Consider the following 21631-nt stretch of genomic DNA (forward strand, 5'->3'; position numbering starts at 1 on the left):
GACAAATACAAGGTTCATCAAAACTTCCATGGACAAATTATTGTCCATAATAAAATTGTATAGAATATATTCATTAGAATTCTGGGATTGGTTTCAAAATATTTAATTTTTAAAGTTTCTGAAGTTGATCTTGAAAATTTCCCTCTCCCCTTGTCGTCCCTTCCTGTGATCAAACATTCTCAGTGATCACAAACTGTGCACATCACATGCATTTAGTCATAGTATCTCATATAAAACACAAAGTCACCTTGCAATTTTAACCTCAGACAAAAACAACAAAAAAAATTTCCTTTTGCTCATTGCCACAGAATTTAACTTTGAAAAGAGAAGCTGACAGAACAGGAAGACCCATCAGACCTCTATTGCAATAGTCTTCTGTCTGACCCTTTCCAGCTCTGTTTAGCTTTCACTTCCTTTATCCCTTCCATATCATTTATCATGCCTTTTTGTAGCTGACTCATGTTCTTCGTAGCGGGGAGCCATTTTAGCAGAGTTGTCCATCTGTGGCAGCAGGAATACTTGTCACAGACCTGCCAAGAACTTCACCTGCCCTGATACTATGAAGTTCTGTTGAAGAGATACAAATTCTTATTCTTTAGAAAGGTTAGTTGTAACTTTCTTGTTTACTTGTTTCTCACAGTATTGCCTAACCTTTTCATGACTTCACATGATGTGATGGGAGAAGGGATACCTCTGAGCCAAATTTCTAGAAGACCACAGCTCACAGCTGCGTTTTCAGTTGTGAACAGTGATCCTCATCACACTTGAGTTCCAGGGTCCTGCCCATTATTTCACTCACCAGTCAAGGGAAAGAAGAGGGATACAAATACTGTCTGCTTTCCCAGACAATTATCAAATAGACTTCATTGGAGCATACATCTGATGGCAGACTACAGTTTCTGGGTTAGGTGAAGGCAGAATCATACAGGACATGAGAATGTATTGTCAAGATTGGTCATTTGTTAACAACTAAAGTGAAATGTGTTACAGCTGTGGATATGTTTAGACGTAAAAGGTGGTAAAGATGGGTGTGAAGGTTGCCTTTACTTGATTTCCAGTGATAGCACTGGTGGGAGATTATAGAATCATAGAATGGTTTGGGTTGGAAGGGACCTTAAAGATCATCTAGTTCCAACTCCTCTGCCATGGGCAGGGACACCTTCCACTAGACCAGGTTGCTCAAAGCCCCATCCAACCTGGCCTTGAACACTGCCAGGGATGGGGCAGCCACAACTTCTCTGGGCAACCTGTTCCTGTGCCTCACCATCCTCACAGTGAAGAATTTCTTCCTGACATCTAATCTGAATTTACCCTCTTTCAGTTTAAAGCCACTACCCTTTGTCCTATCACTACATGCCCTTGTAAAAAGTCCCTCTCCAGCTTTCCTGTAGGCCCCATTTAGGTACTGGAATGCTGCTATAAGGTGTCCCCAGAGCCTTCTCTTCTCCAGGCTTCTTCTTCACCACCCCAAGTATCTCAGCCCGTCTTCATAGGAGAGGTGCTCCAGCCCTCTGATCATCTTCGTGGCTGTTCTCTGGACTTGCTCCAACAGGCCCATGTCCTTTTTATGTTGGAGGCCCCAGAGCTGAACACAGGACTCCAGGTGGGGTCTCTCGAGAGTGGAGTAGCAGGGCAGAATCACCTCTCTTGACCTGCTGGTCAGGCTTCCTTTGATACAGCCCAGGATACGGTTGGCTTTCTGGGCTGCAAGTGCACATTGCTGGGTCACATTGAGCTTCTTGTCAACCAACACCTCCAAGTCCTTCTCTGCAGGATTGCTCTCAATCCATTCTCTACCAGCCTGTATTTGGGCTTGGGATTGCCCCGACCCATGTGCAGGACCTTGTACTTAGCCTTGTTGAACTTCTTGAGGTTCACATGGGCCCACCTCTCAAGCCTGTCAGGGTCCCTCTGGTTGGCATCCCTTCCCTCCAGTGTGTTGACCGCACCACGCAGCTTGGTGTTGTCGGCAAACTTGCTGAGGGTGCACTCAATCCCACTCTCCATGTCACTGACAAAGATGTTAAACAGTGCTGGTCCCCATACCAACCCCTGAAGAGCACCACTTGTCACTGGTCTCCACTTGGACATTAAGCTGTTGACCACAATGCTTTGAGGGCGACCACCCAGCCAGTTCCTTATCTATCAAGTGGTCCATGCATCAGATCCATGTCTCTCCAATTTAGAGACAAGGATGTCATGCAGGACAGTGTCAAATGCTTTGCAGAAGTCCAGGTAGATGACGTCAGTTGCTCTTCCCTTATCCACCAATGCTGTAACCCCATCATAGAAGGCCACCAAATTTGTTAGGCACAATTTGCCCTTAGTGAAGCCATGTTGGCTGTCACCAATCCTCCTTATTTTCCATGTGCCTCAGCATAGTTTCCAGGAGGATCTGCTCCATGATCTTGCTGGGCACAGAGGTGAGACTGACCATCCTGTAGCTCTCTAGCTCTTCCTTTTTTCCCTTTTTAAAAATGAGAGCTATGTTTCCCCTTTTCCAGTCACCAGACTGCCCTGACTTCTCAAATATGATGGATAGTGCCTTAGCCACTTCACCTGCCCGTTCCCTCGGGACCCATGGATGCATCTCATCAGGTCCCATGGACTTGTGCACCTTCAGGTTTCTTGGATGGTCTTGAACCTGATCTTCTCCTACAGTGAGTAGTTCTTCATTCTCCCAGTCCCTGCCTTGGCCTTCTGTGACTTGGGCAGTGTGGCTGGAGCACTTGCCGGTGAAGACTGAGGCAAGAAAGTTGTTGAGTACCTCAGCCTTCTCCATGTCCTAGGTAACCAGGTCTCCTGTTTCCTTCCAAAACGGGCCCACATTTTCCCTAGTCTTCCTTTTATCACCTACATACCTATAGAAGCTTTTCTTGTTGCCCTTGATGTCCCTAGCCAGATTTAATTCTATCAGGGCTTTAGCTTTTCTAACCTGCTCCCTGGCTGCTTGGACAATTTCTCTGCATTCCTCCCAGGCTACCTGACCTTCCTTCCACCCTCTGTTGGCTTCCTTTTTGTGCTTGAGTTTGTCCAGGAGCTCCTTGTTCATCCATGCAGGCCTCCTGGCATTTTTGTCTGCCTTCCTCTTGGCTGGGATGCATCACTCCTGAGCTTGCAGGAGGTGATCCTTGAATATTAATGAGCTTTCTTGGACCCCTCTTCCCTCCAGGGCTTTATCCCATGGTTCTCCACCAAGCAGATCCCTGTAAAGGCCAAAGTCTGCTCTCCTCAAGTCCAGGGTAGCGAGCTTGCTCTGCACCCTCCTTGCTGCCCTAAGGATCTTGAACTCCACCGTTTCATGGTCACTGCAGCTAAGGTTGTCCTTGAGCTTCACATTCCCCACCAGCCCCTCCTTGTTGGTGAGAACAAGGTCCTTCATTGGTTTTTCACAAATTCTGTTGTGATACACTGCCAGTGAGTGTTACATGACACACTCTGTGTTCTGTCTCCATCAGCTGAGAATCTTTTACTTTCTCTTCTCCTCCCCAAAATTCACCATACAAAGAATTATATCTAGAACTTATGCTAGCTCTTTTTCACATTATTATGACATACAGATTCAAGAGCTGGAGGTACTAGAGACAGTCAGAAACTGACTGTCTTAGTGACATTGGCACCCTTGGGCAGATACAGAAGATGCAAAATATGAAAAAGGTGTAAACATATTTGAACTACTCAGGTTCAAAATTAAGATCCTGAAAACTTCTCTTCATCTGCTTCCTGACCTCTAAAAGTACCTGAAAGTTCCCTGAGCAAGTTTTTCTTCTGCACGTCTTGATCTCTTGGTAGAACTGAGAAACTCATCAGCTATCTGACATGTAAGTCCAGTCAAGTAGATCCTCTTCTACACAAGTACCCTAATGTTCTCAAATCTAGCATTGGATTCATCTCCCAGTACCTGAACATCTAGAAACTAACCATCTTCTTATTCACCTTAACTCCCTACTGTTGATGGAGTCACGCACCCCTGCAGGCTGGTTCATCTCATCCAAAGACATCCCTTATGAATCACCCTGTGACAATATCTGTCCTCCACTGACTAGAGAGAGACATTAGAGTGGAGAGTTTAGGAAGCAATTCTATCCAACATTATGTTTGGTAGAATAATACTGACGCAAGGCACACTAATCTGCTCAGGCTCCTATCCTATACCCTGTACTCCTTTCACGTGCATCGAAAAAACTGATGTCTTTTTTAAAGTTATGTTTTTAACATCATGCTTTAAATCCATGTTGCTGATAAACCAAATATCTTACCAAATCATAGCCTTGGACTTTGATAACTAACTTATAAATGTTCACATGAGAGAACTCTTACCAATGCACACACTAATCTGTTGATCAGAACATTTGGCAGGAAGTCTGGAAGTCCTAGGAACCATATTTTTCTCCAGTGGGTTTACTTCTGATATCTTTACCTCGCAGTGGCCAAAATCCAGATGACAAAGTTTCCTGCTGGTCTGGAGTAGGACATTCTCCCAACTCCTCTTGAAGCTCTTCCACTATGAAGATTTTTTTTTTTTTTTAATGGCCTAATGATTCTTTCATGAATAGAAAGGGCAAGGTTTCTTAGGTGCTGACCAATTTTAAATGGCTTCTTTTCCAGTAGGCTGGTGTTTGATCTTCCTGCTTGACTCACCCACTTTCCTCAAGGAAAATAAAGGTGACAAATTCATGGTCTGTTCTCAGAGCCAGGTATCTCAAAGTTAAAAATATCAAGAGCAAGCTTTACGGTGATTGATCTCTTTAGACTTACCTCTGCTTAAAATAGAGTCCATTTGCAATATGCTAATGTAGAGCCAAGTTTTCAAACACTTCTCAAATATTGGGACACATCAACTGGAGGATGAAGAAGGTCTAGATCAGGCCCAGTGTAACTCCCTAGTTTGCAAAAAAAAGTATTGATTTGAATGAACACTAATTATAATTGAGGAAAGATAAGCAGTGGATTCAACAGAGGGGAAAAAGGCTAATGCTTTTAAAACGTAGCCTGATTAATGAGGCTGTCATAGAACTTATTTATAGGTATGCTGTACAAAGTATCATAATCTCTGGAAAGATTTACAGCAAATTAAAGCCATCAGAGTTTAGAAATCATAAAACTGATTTGACTCAAAAGGATATTCCATATAGGCCAATGAGAGCATTATAGCTGAGGCAGAGAAGCTGTAAAGAGCAAGTGTTCTCAAAGTTTTCCAGGGTGTGGGTCACATTTCAACTCCTTGACTCCTGCTTTCCCCTCCTACTAGTCAACACATAGAACATTTTAGAACTAGGTAACAGCTTTGTGTAACAGCAGCAATTGCCGCCTTTGAATAGGGGCATTGAGAAGCTATTTAATATAATTTTAGTTGGTTTTAATGTAAGATAGGAGCTGGAAATGCAGACAAACCTGTGCTTTGCTAGGCAGTTCTCTATGGACCTCCAGCAATTGCTCCATGAATCACTAATGGTGCGTGGTCTACAGCTGGGAGCTATTGATTTGAAGAAAGCTGGAGTAAGTAAACACATAGACCTTGTAGTGTATGGTGAAGGTCACTAAACATAAGAAACAAGATTTCCCCTACAGCAATGTACATGGAACATTTGGTATCCTGAAAGTTAAAAAAATAAAAAAATAAAAATTAGGATATTTGGGATACTATATTTACTGTAAAGGAAGAACACTGGCAGAAGCAGAGACTCAGGCATGTAGGAGCAAGACACAGGTCATCTGGGAAGTGGCAAAGGAAGGCATCTATGCTCTTTTTTTTAAGAATTACAAGTCCCTTTAATGTAAACAGTCTTTAAATTCTGACTTTTAGGGTTCTAAAAGGCCATCCAAACTAAGACAAATGGAGTGGGGGGTCAGATAAGCCTTTTGTAACTGTAAATCTGCATCAGAGAGGATAGTAGTCAACAAATGTGAAAGCATACTTCTAATATTTAAGAGCAGAGAGAAAAAAAGAGAAGTCTGGCAGGACAGTGCATGAAGCTGGGTGTCTGGATATGCTACCAGACCTGGAAAAGGAGGAAAAACACCAATTATTACAATCACTCAGAATTTAATAGAAAGTCAAAAGAAGAAAGTGCTTAGAAATTATTGATTTCCCAGCCTGCCATAATGTCTTTGGATATCAATATAACATTTGATGATACCAATGTTTGCCTCTTGTTCCTCTCATAGCTCTATAGATGTTAACTTGCAGGCAGCCTTGCTGGAACAAGAACATAATAGCATATAGGATTTTGGCTATATTGAGCACTGGATAATTTTGATGACTTCTAAAACCCTTCAGCCTAGAAGTGCTTTATTTTCAGGCTCCAGTATAATTAGTTACAAAGGTTATTTGAGTGAGACGTGAGGCAAGGCTGGAAGGTTATTGTTAAATGAAATCAATTTCACCTACTTTTTCTCTTACTCTAATATTTTCTTTTAAATCTATAGTGAAGAAATAGACTATTTCAGACAGTCATTTACCAACAATGACTTGTTCAGTAGTTTCAACAATGCATTCAGAAACAATGAAGGGATTCAGCTGATGCCAGCCTTTGGCTGAATAGTTCTCTGTGTCTATCAGGCTGTGTCTCCACCTACATTACATATTCCAAGCATGGCCAACTTCTTCAGTTTGAAGGAAGACACTGCTGACCTATATAAACTTCTCACACTTTAACTGAAGTTTGAGCACAGGCAGCACGTCCCACCAGCTCTGTTCAGTCTCCCAGACCTGAGCAGCCTCATACATTACTGATGCTCCATAGTTTGCAAGATCAAAACAAAAAGGATGTATCTCCAGAAAACGTGGTCTTGTTTTATAGTGCAAGGATTCTAAAACAAAGGTCTCAAGAAACCACAGTGCATCCCATGGTCTTAAGTGGGGTGGATGGAAGAAGCATTCCAGTAGAAGCAGACTAATGGAGCCTTGGTTTAAGAACCATGCTAGAGAATTGAAATTTGCTCAGGGATGCCACAGACGTGGTAGCTACTAACAGAAAAAGTAAGTCCCCATCCACTTAGTCCCCTCTGATAAAAAATGCATGAATGTTGCATTTATTCCTATTCCAGATTCTGAAATGGTTATGTTTTTGTGTTCATTTTCTCAAGTGAAACTTGGCAGATGATACAAAAAGAGCTAATCTGATATGGATTTGTGTGCACATGCATGCAAGTATACAGACGATGAGGAAAAACAGGATAATTTTAAAGCTGAAAAAATATGCCTTTAACAATTGCTTAAGTCCTGACTAGAAAAGATAGCTGCTGAAAGCATATCAGTGATTAGTCTCTTGACCTTTCTTCAATTTGAAGTCATCAGCTATTGTTCGCCACTGATAATAATAATAACCTTTATTTTATGAGGTCACTGACAAACAATCCTTAGAGACCATGGTCTTTCACAAGAGCAACAGGCTTAAAAAAGAAATCATATTTAGTAAGCTCAATACAGTGAAATTTATTCAGAATTTTTACATCAAATATTAGAAATATTAAACACTATCTATGCAAAAAAAAAGAACATTCAAAATGTCTTTTATAAGAAAAAGCTGTAGCAGAAGTTTGGGCAATAGAGCAGCAGAGTAGGAAAATTTATTTCCCCTTTACCCCATTTTTTTTTTCACTGAGAAGGTAGAAAGTTTCTGAGTTTTCTTTTCCTTTGCTGCATTTTGAAAGGGGAAGAGAAGGGAAATCAGAGACTGCATGAACGGTCACAGAGAATATCCTATCTTTAACAATGGCCAGTCCTAAATCCTTAGATATGAATGCTATTATACTTCATTTAAGAGGAGGGGATTTCTTCCTAATCACAGTCAGCAATCGTCTCATGACCTGAAGCTGCAGTGGCTGCCCCCTTCACATTTTCATTCTTCCTAGTGTAATTGCATATGTTACTCTAGACCAGACTTGAATGGAAGTCCCTTTAAGGGAAACCCCAGGAGGTGGAGCTGATAATAGGGTAGGTGGCTCTCATTCCTCACAGTCATTATTGAACCAATCAGACAATATAGTGTTAGGGGTCACAACGCAACTAGCAGTGCACTGTTCTGAATGAAATATAAAGCCAAAGCCCTGAATAACTGTGGCCATTAGATGGAAATTTTTTTTCAGGAGTGAAGGAGCTTGCTCCAGCAAGACCTAACCTGAGGTATTGTACTTTGCCTTCCTGTTAGTTCCGTCAGTCCCTTAGCTTGTACTAGTAGTATATAGGAGGTCTGTGTGTTTAAATACCATTCTCCTTCCCCAGTGGAAGGAGCTGCAATTTACCAGTGGGATTTTCATTTTGACAGAAGAATTTAATCCACTCTGTTAAAACATTATGTTCATCATCTTCTTGGAGGGCTGCAGAGTATTTGTCCTTAAACTCAGTGTGCTTCCCATGTTCAGTGCATTTACCCCATTACCTCCTAGTTAGCTATGGAACAGAAAAGCCAGCATGAATACTGGGAAGATCCAGAATTGTTTAGAGACTTATCCAAAGGAATGTCTCCTTTACCTAGCAATAATTGTATCCCAGGCTAAAGGCTTTGAATTGTATAAAACTTGTAAGTAGCTCAAATGAAGTTATTAGCTCTCAAGAGATTCCTAGGTATTAGTCAATTATAGTGAAACATTCATTGATCAAAGCTGGGATCTTAAAGGGCTTGAAGAGCCTGATAACCAAATCCCACTGAAATTCAAAAAATTTCTAAATCTCAGTTTAAATTTTTAATTTGGATTTGGGGTCGGGGAAAATATCTACCAGCTGAAAAGGATCAACATGAGACAGCCATGTCTGAGTTGTACAAAGTATCTTGACATACATGAGTGCTGTAAAGATGTCAACATTGTAATCTTCAACCCACATAGCCAGAGAAGAAATCAAAAGTCAAATGACCCTATCATGTGGCTCATGTCAGTCTCCATAGACTGTGACAGATCAGGTGCCCACTGGACAGATCATCATCTCTCAGGGAACTCTGTCACTGGCTTTCTGCAAGCCACTTCTTGGAGTCTCACTTTCCCTATGTGCAAAAATGGTGGTATTTTACGTGACTGTTGTTTTGAGAGCTACTAATGAAAGCACTGGACAAAAAATTTTTTTGTTGATGTGTTTTTTACTACAGTGTAAACAGAACCACTTTTCATTCATATGCAATTTACTTTGAAGAGTCAGCATCTGTTTCTAATTATGGATGATACCAAACTATCGGGCATCCAGCTTGTAGCATTTTTTATTGTAGAGAAAATCCATTTAAAACCATTTTTAATGTTGCTACAATATCCTACTCATATTTTTTCCACCTCCTAAGTTTTGAATACACATGGGAACTTGAGAGATCAGATCTAAATTGAGTGGATCAGCAAAGTGTACTAAAGTCAACGAAGTTATGCAGATTTACATTATCTAAGAGTATGGCCCAAAGTGATAAGGACTAGCTGGAGAAAAACTGCACATACACCCCCCATCCCCACCCCTTGAAACACATATTTTTAAAACTGCTGAAAAATATTATTCTTTCTGCTAAATATGTAATATATGAAGGATATGTCAAATTTTCATGCTTGTATAAAGATTATGTAGTTTTAAATGCCTTTGCCAGTCAGACTTAATCTACCCAGCCCAAAGACAAGCTGTTACAATTGTATACTGTACAGCACATTTGTGTGTGTCTCTGTGTGTGTATTTGCATGTATGTGAACAAGAGAGAGAAATGCATTTACAACCTTAGAAAACCACTAATTAGGTAAATTAAAGTACACTTTTTTTCATCAAAACCTCAGATATTTTCTTTTGCCATTTATTGTTTATTGGAAACAGTCCTTTCTCTAACACTACCCACAATGGATTTTGCAAATTTTCTGGCTTATGTTGACTGTTTTGCAATTTATACTAGTGTGTAAAATATTCCCAGCACATACACTTAATCAAAACAAGCCCAATTAAGCTCAGTACTCCAGATTCCACCTCATTAGCTTTCTGTTCCTAAAATATAACAGATGTGATTGCTGCGGGCCATGAGTTAAAGACGAATTTTTCAGCTAAGCACTTACAATACAACCTAAAGTAATATGAAGATTTAATTATTACTTTCATTTTCATGGCTTCCTGTAAAAGCTCATTTTTCACTTAATAGCAATAGTATTCCACTACTGCACTTTACCCGTGGTTACAGAGAAAAGTATCTAAATGAGGAAGAAGGGAGAGGTCAGGGGTCCTACTTTTACTCTTGGCCTCACATATTGGATGGGTGACTCCACAAACTTGCAGGGCTTTCATCCTTTCAAAACTACTGGAATTCAGAAAGGAGTCAGGATCCCAGCTTGCAGAATATCACTTCTGCCTGAAAACTGTGCAACTCTGTGAATGATTTTGCAGCATGTTTGCTTGGCATGCTTCAAAAAGTTCTGATGGCTTAGCGTACCAGCAATAGCTGGCTAGTACTCCCCTCAAGTAATTCTTGGTACTTCTTAGCTGGATTTTAACTGTTTAGAACTACTAGCTTTCATATAATATCCACTATAAGGAAAAATATTATCCTTTTTCAGTAGTCAAAAGGCCAAAGAGGATTACCGCAGGACTGACAGCAGGGATACGAAAGGAAGCACTGCCAATTGTCAGTAGCTGTATTTCTTTGTCAATACCCCAGTGTCAAGCTGCTGAATCTCTCCCACACTTTGTCCTTGTTATGGGAGCTCAAGCATCTGGTGGATCAAGAATAATCTCTGGCCAAACCAAAGCAATTCCAAGAATAATCCAGATGCAATGATCTGACTTGTCTATGGCACAATTCACCATGGAGATTTCCAAATGAGGTTGCAGCTTCCAATAAATGAAACTTTTTTACACATTCTGTACTGATGCATACTCACACCATCCTCTCTTCTAATTTCCCAGAAGACTGGAGAGTCAACCCCACATAGTCAGGACCCACTTTCTCAACCTGTTCAGTCAGTGTGGTTTTTGGCTACATTGAGTGAGCCAAGAGCGTGGCAGTACATCCCCCCCCCATCCTGCCAGCAGGAGACAAAACTCCTCCAGGAAGGGAGAAGGGGAAGGAAACCCTGGGGGCTGCAGGTTGAAATTTCAACTGGCTAGTCGAGATGCGCCAGGTAGACTGAGGTGACCCTCCTGGCCAACAGGATTAAATGACCACAGGTCAGATTTGACAGGGGTATGAACAGGGTCCCGCCGGAGGACACGTTGGCAGTCCTCCTCCTGGGACCAGCGGGTCTGCAGTCAGGGACTGCCCCTTGGGTCAGGGCATCGCCCGAGGTAAATCCTCGAGGGAGAGAGCCCTCTGCTTTTAGGGGAGTCATACGCACCTTTTGAGCCATCACTTTAAATCTTGGGGATTCTTAAGTCGGCCGCGTAGTATTAATTCTCTTTACATCATTGAGCCTGTGGTTTTACAAAATGTTACCGGACTTCTAACTAGCTTTTGCTGAAGAATAAATCTGAGTTTTAACACCTGTTGGATTTGGTTAGTCGTGCATCCGTAACAAAGAGGTAACGCTCTGTGGGTCTATGCAGTGCAAGATGTGTCCCAATGCCTTAGCATCCTGGTTCAGTGAAGCCAACTGTGCATAAAATTGTGCACATAATACACGTTTAATCTTGCAAAAACAGGCATAAAACAGTCCCATTAATATCAGTAACAATACCAGAGGCCCTAAAAAGGCCTTTAGGTACCTTCTTTGCATAAATTATTACATAAGGTGCAAGGCAGGACTAACAATTAAAATTACACAAATGACCTGATTCACCACTCTTGCCTCATTTCTGTGTCAGATGACTTTTTAAAAGTCTGTGGTTGCTCTCTCAGCAGGGTGGGTATCTGAGATCGCTTAATTGAAGTCAATGGAGCTACACATTGACATAAAACTAGTGTACTTAATAGGAGGTTAATGCTCAGAAGAAAAGAGAAGCCAAACTTTTTCTTGAAAGATTTTCTCATGGTTGAGATCTTCACTTGTTCGTACTTTCCCACTGCATTATTCTTTTTTTTCTCCACCCCAAAAGATTCATCAGAAAAAATGAGCATGTTTCCTTTGTGGTTTACACTGAAAAGATGACATAGCTTTTCTGTTTGTTAAAATGTGGAAGGAGATAAATAATGAAAATTTCTAGTGATTAGTCCCTAAGGTCTTTATTTATGGATCCCTGGCACAGAAACACTTCAGATAATAGCCCAATTTAATATTTATGATGGGCTAGGTTTCTCTAAATATATAAATTTGGCAATTATCATGGGAGTTATCCCTTATTTATCTACTTTTGACTTTTAATTAGTAGGATTGCCATTTAATCATTAACAATCTCCTCTTCCAAAAAACATCCTACCTGCTACTTCTTTGATGAATGTGTCCCCATTGTGTCACTATTCCCATTAGAAGATCTGTCTTAGTTATTCCAGTGACAAGCTTTCATATAAAAGTACTAGATCTACAGAAACAGTCTCTTGAAGTGACATCTCACACTGACTGGGCACTCTGCAACTACTATACTGTTAGTTACCCATCAGCCTTCAGCAGACCAGGCATTAGGGGATGCACTAAGGTGACCAGTGACCCCTCAAATCTTAGTAAACTTTTTTAAAAAAAAAAAGAAAAATTTTACGTGTGTGTGAGTGGATAGGGGAGGAGGAAGCTTGGCACAGCCTGTTTAATTAAGCATAATAATATTCAATGTAAAGACTATCCCTCTTTCTTTGACAATAAAAAATAGTGTCACAGAAATTATATCTTTGTTAAAAAGTTCTCTTTAACATTAATCAAGTCACTTCCATAGAGAGATGAAACTACAAGCTCTAACATGTTAACATTCAGCAATGTGTTACTAATAGCATCATTAACACATACCATATATAGCTGCATGGAGTATCTTATACTGAGCTAGTGCCAAGTCCCAGTTTGTCAAGTTGGGACACGGGAATGGCAAAATAATTTCATTCACTCTACCAGCTAATTAAGATGGAGCTTAAAGCATGGAAGCTGAGAACCTTAGCAGGTCTGCTGTGCCATTCCTCCAGGGTGACTTTGTAGGGAATAGTAAAAATACTTAATATAGTCACTGTTGCATGTTAAATGATTTTCAGGGAAGTACAGGTTGAATCAGTAAAGGGTGAACACTGCCATTATTGTGCAGTATTCATTCCTCCCTCTCCACTCATCTCTGGTGTCATGTTTGCCCATACCGCTACAAAAGAATAGATTTTTTTAATATAGGAGCTCTTGACATTTACTTTAAAACCAAACTGTCTTCCTACGATGTGCTGTTACCTGGTGCGTATTACACAACTTTGCCCTGAGAATGTGATGGGGGAATTAGGACCTGTTCATCTATTTAGGTTTCCTAGCAATTTCCGTTATGAAGGAATCTTGTGGTCTTCACATTTGAGGAACTCTCTCACCACCCATCTTTACAGCAGTTCTTAGCAAATGAATGAATGCAGTGTCCAGCTTCTCATGCACTTGGCTCACTGGGTTATTTTTTAACCTTAACCTGATATAATTATTCTGTCTCAAAATCCACCCTGTAGAATCAAATTATAATACACTTTAGCCAACTGTGTGTTTCTCTACTACCTGCAGCGAGCTTGTCATAACAACAGCACTAACTAGGTCCCAGCTCTGCAAGCAAGACCTCAGAGTGCTGATGTGAGGGACCATCTGCAAAACATCATGCATCCAACCATGAAGAGAGAGAAGCAGGTCTGCACAGCGATACTGCCGTTCCCCCTGCACCAGGCACGTCTTAATCAATCCCCTTGGTAAGTCCATACATGGTTGCTGCTCAGAACTCTGCCTCTCAGTGAAGGAAGTATTTGAGGCATTCTGTTTTCTGACACTTCCCCCTTAGTGGTGGCTTACTTGAGAGCATGCTAAATTAATTTGCTTTCACAAAGCTGAGCTATATAAGTGTAGTGGTTTAGGCCCAGCCAGCAGCTAAGCACCACGCAGCCGCTCATTCATTCCTCTCCCACCCCATGGTGGGATGGGGAGGCGAATTGGAAGAAAAAGGTAAAAACTCACGGGCTGAGATAAGGACAGTTTAATAGGACAAAACAAGGAGAGAAGATATAAGAATAACAATAATAATTATAGAAGAAAATACAAAGCGAGTGATGAACAATGCAATTGCTCACCACCTGGAATCTGATGTCCAGCCTGCTCCTGAGCATGATCCCTCCTCCCCCTGGCCAGTTCCCCCAGTTATATACTGAGCATGACATCATAAGTTATTGAATACCCCCTTGGCTGTTTAGGGTCAGCAGTCCTGGCTGTGCCCCCTCTCCGCTTCTTGTGAAAATTAACTCTATCCCAGCTGAACCCAGGACAATATGCTGAGTTAATCACAAAAAAAATTAAACTCAATTAATTCACAGTAACACTCTTCTTTTTATTTCCTCTTTAACCTGGGTATTTCCTTTTGTTCTGTTCTACAGTTTTTGTCTATTTTCTTGGTGTAAAATTTTGGAGACAGCTAGTACACCTTCATATGGCTGCCTGGCTTTTGCTGAGGCAGGTTTTTTTCCTTTCCTTTCTTCATGTAAAACTTGATTAATAATGACAAAACCAAAACTTTTTAAGGATACCTCATTCTGGTGTTATGGTTTTTTTAAGGCCACTCCTGCCATACCATACAACAGCAAGGGGACCTGGCTCTTTACCTTTGGTGTTGGTTTTCTCATTTTGTTATTTGATCAGTTTTGTTGCTCCTCCAACATTCTTTCAATTAGTTCCCCCATTTCTAGTTATGCCTTATTCTGGTTTGAATCCAATAAAATGAGAACAAAAAAACCTCAGTGTATAAGATTTTATAGGCTAAACTTAAGAAGACAGGGTACATGCTCAGTACCTATTTTGATACTCTAGCTCCTGCAACATTTTCTGGTTAGTTTTGATTTTATAATTTCTCAGTGCAATAGTTGATTAAGAGTCACTTGCCATATAATTTCCTATAGTCAAGAAACAGGAAAGTTTACAACAGAGTCCTGTGTATTTTGAAACACCAGCCATTAATGCCAAAGTCAGAGCTGCTAACGTCTGAAAATTTTTGCTCACCTATCCATCCTTAGGGTTGTAAAAGAGATTTTCTGAAAATCCAGTCCTAATTTGCGATGCTTATCATCAAAAAACATATGGCCAGATCAAAAGGACAGATCCTAAGCTGGTGCAAATTGGCCAAGCAGCACTGTCAGCAGGGATACTGGATTTATGGCAGCTGAGTCTTCAGTCTATTTGTAGTTCAGTTTAAGAGTTATCTGGCTGAGGATATGGAAGTTATAACCAAAGGTCCCAAATAATAGTCTTTCAGAAAGTTACCATGCATTTTTCAGAATCTGAAAATTCACAAATTCGTTAGTATTTTTGGACCAGTTCATACTTCAGCTCAGATTTCATATCACCCATATTTTAGTTCTTTATAAAAATTAAATGCACTTCATCTCAGTCTGTACACTCAATAAAATAAATTTAAAAGCCAGAACTGTCTTAGAGTCAAAGAGAGTTATTCTGCTGTAAAGCAGTAATCTGTCTCTCACTTTTTGGATTTAAGTAGAATGGAAAGAAGCTACATTTAAAAACGGGCTGGACACTATTAAGAATATATTGTTGACAACAATCTGGCAATGGAAAAGGAGTGAATAGCCTGACTGATCAGCTTCCCTTCCATCTCCAGCTGTTATGATTCTCCAAGTGCTGAGAACACATGATTTAGTAGCTTCAGAGATGAAACTGATTGCTTTGTTTTTGGCACATCTGTAATGCAGCAAACAAAACGTATATATTTGTATGTATGAGATTTATGTTAGAGACAGACAAAAGCAACTAGAGGGTGGATTCTCATTATCAATTAGAGGTACTATTTGCACAGAGGGAGGTAACCTGTTGGATGTGCATTGATGTGAAATAAAAAGATTGCATGAAGAAAATGCAGATGATATGATTGTGGTTTAGCAGAAAAGAAGAAAAGACTCAAACAAAATGAAATAATAGGAATGGAGAACAGAGGTGCTTTTGGTACTGCAAAGGACAGGCAGGTGTTTAGATTAAGAAAGTGTCATTATCATGACATTGTGGGAGCTGAATAGGAAAAGTGACTCACTACCAACTTCTGAATCTCTTGATCAAGTAGGAGCCATAATTATGGCTGGAAATGTACTGATAGAAAAAAGGACTTGAAAATAACATTTTTCTGTAAGGTGGAGAAAGTAAACAAAGTATAACGTCATAAATTAGACTATCTTCAGCAGAGACTGAAGCAGCAAGAAATAAAAAGTTCAGTCACTGAAAGACATCACAGACTGGATCCAATCTAACGCTTAATTGCCTAAAAGCTTCAGTACCGCAACACCCAGCATTAATACCATGGCTCTGTGTCATCCAGCACTTCTGGTGGGCATGCAGGTACCCTCTGCAGTGAATGGGGGCATTCAACAACCTCAAAATAATGTCCAGTACACTCTGTACAGAGGCAACACAAAGATACTCATTCACTAACCAATTGGAAAATACCAGTTTCTGCTCCCAGGGCCATTTCTGTGGTCAAATTAAGCAATGAGTGGATATAAAAAAATTCCTTGCAGTCAGTCTCCGTTCTCTTGGGCACCAGTACTCAGCACTGAGGTGCAGAGTTACACGACTACGTTCTTTCTCTTTTCAGGCCAGGGAAACTTGAAATCTTTTATACACACTTTTTCCTTCAAAAAGGAAGACAGAGCAAGAACTCCTTCACTTTTTTATGAACATTCCAGTGGGACACAGGTAATACCCTACTTCAGGCAGAAAAAGGAATTGAACCTGCGTCACCTACTTAATGACTGAATGCTTTAAAAATACTACTCTGCTATGTAGCAGCAGATGGATCACTGATCTGATTACAGGGGCTGGCCAGCAGTGAGGACACTTCTATTGCTTAAACAGAAACATGCACACCTCTGTGAACACCTGGAAATACTGAGCAAATGTACCAAACCATCTAATTCAAACAGGCCTTGCTGAAGGAAACCCAGATCTCCGAAAACATATATAAACACTTTCTGTACTATTTTCAAAAAAAGGTTAAGAGTTGCAATTCCATTTTGTGCAAACCCCCATCCTTTCAGAAGGTGTTTAGAGGTGCTCTGCAAATGGCTGGTGAATAGACATGTTCAGAAGAGATAGGCAGAGAAAAATTCAGTTTCTGGTACACCCCAGGTTGCCTCAATGCACCTAACTGGAAGTACTTCTGCAGATTGCAGCCCTCAGGCCTGAGAGGAATATGAAGGACACAAACTGAAGTGTCTGGGATTTAGGAGCCTATACAGAGAGGTAGCAGCCACGAGAGAGGAGCAGGGGTGCTCAGTAATCTCCGTCCTGCGGTCCCGTTTGACACAGAAGAGGTGAGAAGACGAGAAGCAATAGGAATCTTCGGTTGAAGCCCTTTCCGTCTCCTACCAGCCTTCCCTTTCTCATTGTCCTGTTGCAGCAACAGACAGGCTTCAGTGTTGAAGGAGAAACAGCAAGTTGCTCAGGCTGTATTTGTTGCTCAAATTGTCATGCCGTGGGGAAAAGCTAGCAGGACAGATGGAAGGATCCTTGAGACTGGAGATCATCTGGGAGGCAGTCTGTTTGACTGACCACCCTGACCTGCAGGCTAAAACCTACAGCACAGCTCCCATTCTTACCAGAGAGTTGCCTAATGGAATAAATATAGTGAGTAAATACAATTTAGTTTTGATTTAGAATTGGAAGAAGGAAAAAAAAAAAATGTCTGTGCTTAACTGAATCAATATAGATACTCAGGATTTGATTTCACAGCAAAGTAGCTTCATCAGCTACTTGTGCTAAAGGTTAATTAAGATTATATTTGTCAATATACAAATATGGGTATGTACGTTTCTGGGAATTTTCACCAACTGTAAGATTACATATGCTATTAACTATTCCTGAAATAATGCTTTGGTATGTTTGGGTACACATTTCTTATTTCTTATTACCACATCATATTAGTCAGTGTGATCCTAACTATGAATCAAGACAGCCTCATACGCAATCAGAAAATATGCCAAAAGAATCTCAGTCCAGCATTCGTGAACACAAATGCAGTTGCCTCTAATTAAATTCTATGAAACTGGTTTAGCAGGATTCCAGATCCTGCAGAATGTATAGCTTGATATAAAAATAGGAATCTCTTGATGAATTTGTACATATGGCAGGATAAACAGAATGTTCCCTTCTGCCTCTAAAAATGTAATATCTCCCATTCTTATTTCCATGTGACACTTGAGCAGAACTTAAACTTGAGGATGATCAGTCTCAATTAAAAATTAATTGATAGGTGGGGATTGATTTCCATGTTAACATTTCGGGTGTTACTGAAATTTCTTCAGGAATCAATCAATCTATTGATAATAAAAGTGTACACAGGGAAACAGTATATGCGGAATATACCACATAAATCCAGAATGCGTCTAAAGGAAACACAAAATTATTTTATCTTTTATTGTGAAATATTTTTCCATCATTACCTTTTCTGTTTGCAGGTACAGAAAAATAGAGACACTGAACTCTTCACTATACACACCTTGAATTTTATTTCATGTAGGAAAATTGAATGGTCTGTTCTTTCTATTTATTTTTATGAAGTGCAGAATGATAAGACCCTACTTTTAACCCTATGCCATAATGAATCAATAAATGATGTACAATGAAATAAATGGAAGGCAAAAGTACAGCAAAAATTGTGAAAGTGAATACTTTTCACAGCATGCTGTCATCCCTTGGAATTAACTCCAGCAGGAGATTATTAAGTCAAATATCGTTGAAAGATTTTTTAAAGGGCTGAATAATTTTATGAGTAATAACAACAATATGAGTGTTAAAAGTAATCTATTACTGTGCTTCAGAGGGTAAATTGATAGCTGCAGGGGTCAAGAAGATACCCCCTTCTCTACCTTCCTTTCCACACAACTGGCTAAGTGCATTAAGGGCTTCTCTTCAAATTCCCCTCAAGCATCAGACATCGGTCACTTCTGTAGGCAGTAAAAATGCAAGACTCAACAAATGAGAAGGAACATAGGATTTGTCTGATCCAGTATGACAAATCTATGCTCCTTCTCATCATCATTATCATCATCTGAATGTATTTTACCTCCAGCATAAAAGGAGATTGCTTTTCTGTGTTCACCACCCCTATGGGTGCAGCATAGGTACTTGGAAGTTTCCTGTTGTAAGTCACTTAGCATTTTAGTTCTCACATCTCATCAACACCTCCTTCTGGGACTCTAGCTCTTCTTTTATTCACCTAGTAGATTTAATGAACTTTCCAAGCTCAGGCTCTGAAGAAAGCTGAAAAGGGGAAGGAAAAAAAAAAAAAACAACGAAAAACCACAAAAAAACCCTTGATGCAATTTTCTGCTCCTGTCACCATCAATTTGCCCCAAAAGGAGGAGAATGACAATTTCTGTGATGCTATTCTCACTCTGCTTTTGACATCTTCTTAGTGATCAGCAGGAACATCAGGTGGAGAGACGCAGGAACAAGTCTTTATCCAGTGTAAATTTCTGCTGGTTGCACTGGTCTCAACAGTTGTCCCATAATACATTTTTGAGATATTTTAAAAATCTTTCAGACCTCTTTGCTGAATGTTTCATCTGTTAAAATTCTATGAATCCTTTAAAGGGAGTTAACAAATAATTTAGATTCTTCAGTAAGCAAATCATCTCTCGATCACTTTTGAAGAGCAGTTTGATATTCCATATCTTTGGGAACTGCCCACCACATAGTCATTGTGCAGTTTATGGTGCCCTATTATTGATTCTGAGAGTTTTGGGACCTACTGCATCTGATGGACATGGTAAAAAGTAATGATTCAAAGCACAAGAGCAAAATAATGGCCAGGGATTTATTATTGTCATTTCTATTATTCATTGCAAAATTCACAAGAAAACAATGTAGTAACTTGTACAAACACCATGCAAAATGACAGCATTACAAAAATCTAAGCTGATGGTGCCTCCTTTTACAAAATTTGTTCTCAAAAATTTTGTGAAGAACTGCAGATGCTAAATTCATGCCTAAACCTTGCACTTGAGCCTGTCTGTGGATGACATTAGCAGTTTTTCAATATAGCCATCATGCCATATATAAACAGCTGAAAGATGTATTTCAAATACAGAATAGATATTTAAGGCAAGATTCACAGCATCTGCAGATGTATCTCTGAATTACACATCAGAATTCTTGAAAATTGAATACTTGGCCTCAGCTGGAGCTCCTGGTTAGTTATGTAGGCTCTCTGTAAGCTAATGGGGAATTTAACGTTTCTGAAGAGACCTGAACAGAAATCACAAATAGATAACCATGCATCTGACCTCTACTTCTCTATGGGACAGGGCTGACTAGAGGCTGCATCTGTAATGTTCATATTTTCCTAAAAATAAATACCTAGCTGGGTAGTTCTTACCTCTTAAAAACAGTCAGGAAGGGAGTGGTAAAGCCACCAACTTTCATATAACCACTTATTAGCCATATAGTAAATGCAAGAAGCATTTTTATTCTGGAGTTTATTGGTACCAATGTTTGGCAGGGAGGGAGTAGACTTGGGTTCAGTCCTTGCTCTCAGAAATCTTTAGTATTCTCTAAGCAGAAAGTACATGTGACTTCCCCAACCAAGTGCTTTTATATTACTATTCTACAGTTAATTTATCATCCTCAGAAGATGGAAATGGAAATCAGATCTCCAACCCCTAAGGAAAGTGCTCTGACCAAAAGACTGTTTTGACAATGTGGATGATATACGCATTTACAAACATTTTCTGCCAAACTTGAAACTGCCTGGTGATTTTTAAGCATCTTTTGGAACAAGGCCTTTCTTGGTTATTGGTTTTGGACTTGTCTGTCTTTAAGTGATACTTTCAGCTTTGCCTCAAGTAAGACTTCAAGGCTGGACTCTGACTCTTGCACTAACGAACCAAGTGGCACTTACAATCATGCTTGCCAAGTTAGAAGTGGCAGTATATGAACCTTAAAAGATTATTTTCCACATATCAGATATTGCAGTATTTGACAACCTCAAATGCCTTCAGTGCATATATTCAGTAGCATTAAGCTTTATATCTCACAAAACAGAATATTTACAACAAAGAAATAACTGATTCAGAAAAGTATAAAACACCTTCAAGAGATTCATACTCAAACTGATTTTTAAAAAAGTTTATTTTGTTTCTATACCAATGTAATAGGTATTTAAGCAAGGGGACAAACAGTTTTGTTTTAATGCATTGAGCTAAATATTTCTGATAAGGTAATAAAATAGCTTTGTTTCGGTGATCTGAAGGGGAATAATAAACAGATCAAGGTTTAATGCTACAGTTCTTGAGAAAAGGAATATCAGCAGTAGGGATGAGGGCTGGGGTCCACACAGGTTATTTAAGTTTTGTGTCCTTCTGCCACTGTGGATTTTAGTTGTGGTTCCCATACCAGTGTGAAGTTAGAGTAGGACATTGAGGATAATTGAGTCCCAGAAATAAGGGAAATAACTCCAACAGTTTGTATTTATTGAGAGCAACAAAATTTTCATTCGTCAAAGTGCTGATTTTTATTTTATTCTCACAGTTGCAGCATATTTTAAATTGCAAATAAATTACTTCCAATTAAGGAGTATGGATGCAAAGTCAAAGCTCGC

The 21631-nt window shown here is 39.8% G+C and overlaps 1 long non-coding RNA gene across 1 annotated transcript; it reads left to right on the forward strand.

Annotated features, from left to right (window-relative positions):
- Positions 1–8019: 8019 nt before the first annotated feature.
- Positions 8020–16930, forward strand: LOC138689893 (uncharacterized). Its single transcript, XR_011328687.1, has 3 exons — positions 8020–8128; positions 13555–13733; positions 16848–16930. It is a non-coding gene; the product is annotated as an uncharacterized lncRNA (long non-coding RNA).
- The last annotated feature ends 4701 nt before the right edge of the window (positions 16931–21631 follow it).

The sequence above is a fragment of the Haliaeetus albicilla genome, chromosome 18, assembly GCF_947461875.1.
Source record: "Haliaeetus albicilla chromosome 18, bHalAlb1.1, whole genome shotgun sequence".
Taxonomy (NCBI): Eukaryota; Metazoa; Chordata; class Aves; order Accipitriformes; family Accipitridae; genus Haliaeetus; species Haliaeetus albicilla.